Raw genomic sequence first — 3807 nt, forward strand, 5'->3', positions numbered from 1 at the left:
GTAAAATTCAAATAATTAGAAAATCAAACAATTAACACTAGCAACATCAGAAAAACAAGTGACATACACGATGCCTCCCGCCCCACCAAAATCCGAGAATTGGTGTTTTGATACCACAATGTAATGCTCTAGATTTTGATCCAAGACATTACTTAAAATATTTGTTTTCTTTCAAAAATGACATACTTTTTTTTTAGAGGTAATTAATAATGTAATCAATAAAAATATCAATAGAAAATAGTTTGATTTTATTTTATAAAATAACACAACGTATTTTACTGGATATTATTGTTATCATTTATCAAAGATAATTTGCCAATTGTTAGAAAATGTTCACTTACGTTCTAAATTCGAATAAATTCTCCTTAAGTGAAATAAAAAAACAAGGTTGACTGATTCAGGTTTTTCCTAGGGGAATGACCTCACCTCTGTATTTCTATTTTAAAATTGACGATGAAAAGTAAATAAACTTTAAAAATGTACCACATCGGTTTTATCACTACACATTATTTTTAAGTTAAAGTAACCCTTTTCCCACGCGCGCGCCAATCAAACGTCATTCATGCAACTCTTCGAGATCGTTAGTACCTAAATGTTGGTGAGTTCATCTAAAGGCAAAAATTAAACCAAATAAGAAGTTAACAACCATAAAATATAAATATAAAATCTTTTTTTAATAAAAGATTTAGAGAAAATAATTTTTTTTTTATGAATAATTCGCTCAAATTATAAAATGCATCTGAGTAAATCAAGTAGCAACTCACCTTAGAGAAAATAATTAGATCAAAATAAAAATAACAATAAAATATATGCAAGTAATGCATGCTCCTAAACATATATGATCCGAATATAGTCTGCCACTAAGGTGCCCACAAAGAAGTCACCCATACTAATGGAGAAAATTAAACCAGCCACTAATGCATCCACAAAGATGCATATGGTATGTCTTGACAATGATAATTATGCTTCAAATCTAAAAATCACTAGTCACTTAGGCAACCACAAAGAAAAAAGGGTCATAACACAAATAATCAGACACTTAGACAACCACAAAGAGAAAAATATTCAAACCACAAATCACCAACCATTTAGGCGACCACCATGACAAAATATGCCATATTAAATTTTTAATCACATAAGACATCAAATATATATTCTCATGGATGTTCATAGTTAGAACTCAATAACTTAAACCCCCCAAATATGAACATGAACAAATATCTCAAAATCACCACTTTCATTATAATGATCCATAAGATTCGATTTGACTACATGTTATGGATAAAAACTAAAACTCATATCACCAAGAATACAATAAAATTAGAAATTTTATTTCTTTTACTATAAAGTTTTCCACATTATTGCCCTTTTAAGCATAAAAATGAACTATACATTAATGAATTGCAATAATCAATTTTCTCATACTGTCAAAATTAAAAATATAAAATTCTCATCAATTTCCTCAAGACACATATATTGTTCAAAAAAGTCAAATTTTAAATTTTAAATACTCAAAAAGTCAAGGCTTAAAATAAAATACATCATAACAAACATATTACTAATGATATCATCATAAAAATTATAACTTTATAACTAAATACTCTAAAATAATAAAGATATAATAATAAAAACATATAGTTACTACAAGCATATTTATCAAGATATAATAATAAAAATATAACTCTATAATTAAGTTCATCAAGATAGATATATTACTCAAAAGAAACAATCAAAACATTATAGACAAAACACAATTCAACTCCCCCCTTTTCATGGTTTTGCATCTTCAATTGGCATTAGAATTCAGTCTCAAGGTTGAACACTTAATAGTGTTTAAGAAAAGATTCACTTTTCAACATGTCTGGTTTTGGTGATAAATTCTTGGGAGGAAACATCAACAAACCCCATCTGTTTGATGGATATCGCTTTGAGTACTGAAGAACAGACTCATAAAATTATTTATCTCACAATACCCTGAGCTTTGAGATTTAGTGGAAGATCATACACTGCTTCTACCAATGATGATGGTAATGAATTTTCAAAAATTATTCATTGCTTTATCAAGGTTTATAATAAAGCTTCAATGATCAAGGTCCAAAAACTATTCATTTTTAATCATGCTTCAACGATCATATTCCCAAACTATATTTATCAAGATTTAATTTGGTGAAGCACTCTGTTGACCTCGCGCAAGAAAGAAACACTTAAAATTTGTTTGGGATATTAAAACCAAACCACAAATATCTAAATACTCTTACACACATCACTTCACTCACATCTCAAAGGGGCTTAAACAAATGGATAATTGTAGGGTAGGCTTATTTGGCTAGTTTCTTAACAAGAAAAAAAAATGCCTAGATCATTTCAATATATGCATGCGGATAAGAGTTAAGTCAAGTTCTAGCGTAACTAGCAATCATGAGTGAGATAACACACAAAAAAGGAAAGATGGAAAAAAAATGTATTCCATTCATAATAAGGCTAAAAAATCTCACCAAAGTTAATGACCTATCACAAATGATACACAATTTAGCATTTTAATCTAATTTATTTTACCAAGAATGCAAAGATACTATCCAATTATGTCAGTCCAAACAAACTCAAAACATTTTCAACCACAAAATCTAATGAAAAAGCATGCAGTGCAATGTCTATTTTTATTTATTTTTATTATTTTTATTTTTTTATTTTGAAATATAACTAATAAAATCCTAAATAATACCCCCACACTTTAATTACACATTGCCTTCAATGAAAGTAACAAGTATAAAATAAGAGTAAGGAAAGGAACTCCATGTTCAATCTTCAATGTAGGTTGACTTTTCCAAGGAACTCCATAGCTCTCTTGGAATAGCTTGAGGCGTTGTCCATTTACTTTGAACAGTTTCTCGGTGTTTTCACTTTTTATTTCCACTGCACCATGTGGAAAAATGTTAGTAATAACAAAAGGGTCAATCTACTTGGGTCGAAGTTTCCCAACCATAATTTTCAGACGAGAGTTGAACAACGAGATCCTGGATACATTTAGGAAGGTGGAAGTGAACATTCCCCTCCTTGAAGAATTTTAAACAGATTCCAAGATATGCAAAATTTCTAAAAGATTTGTGCACACACAAGAGAAGGTTAAAAGGAAATGAAAGGGTAAACATGGGGCGAAATGTTTCAGCCCTCATTCAGCCCATGCCTTAGAAATGCAAAGATCCAGGAACTTTTTCCATTCCATGTACCATAGGCAATAGTCAATTTGAAAATGTTATGTACATCTATTTTTAACTCTCTTGCTCTTGGACCTTTATAGATTACAAGTGTGGACCTTTACAGAGTACAAGTGTTACCATTCAATTGGCGAACATGAGCAATGCTCGTCCCGCTGGACTTATGGAGGATGTACTTGAAACTATTCTTTGTTTCCAAATTTTGAATGGTGGAATATGTTCTTTGTTGAAATTGGAGATTATGGACGACTATATGCTTAACGAGGTCTTTTAATGAAGGTTTATTGTTTTGCTGTTGAGGAATATTTTGCTGTTGCTGCTACCTAGGTTGTTGTTGTGCAAATGAATTCCCTCATCACAAGTTGAAATGGTATCTCCAACCTGGATTGTACTTGTTAGATGACAAATCATAGTTGGCTTGTGGATTGTATATATTTGCTGCATATGCTTGAGGAGCATCAACAATTAGATCTTCTTGCAATGTAGGACATGAATATGAAGGATGCTCTAGAGAAGTGCAAACACCATAGACCACTGCCTTCTAAATTCTTGTGGGAAGAAGCTTGATTCCCTTCTAAATTCATGAGCGTCG

The sequence above is a fragment of the Cicer arietinum genome, chromosome 3 (genome assembly GCF_000331145.2).
Source record: "Cicer arietinum cultivar CDC Frontier isolate Library 1 chromosome 3, Cicar.CDCFrontier_v2.0, whole genome shotgun sequence".
NCBI classification, from domain to species: domain Eukaryota; kingdom Viridiplantae; phylum Streptophyta; class Magnoliopsida; order Fabales; family Fabaceae; genus Cicer; species Cicer arietinum.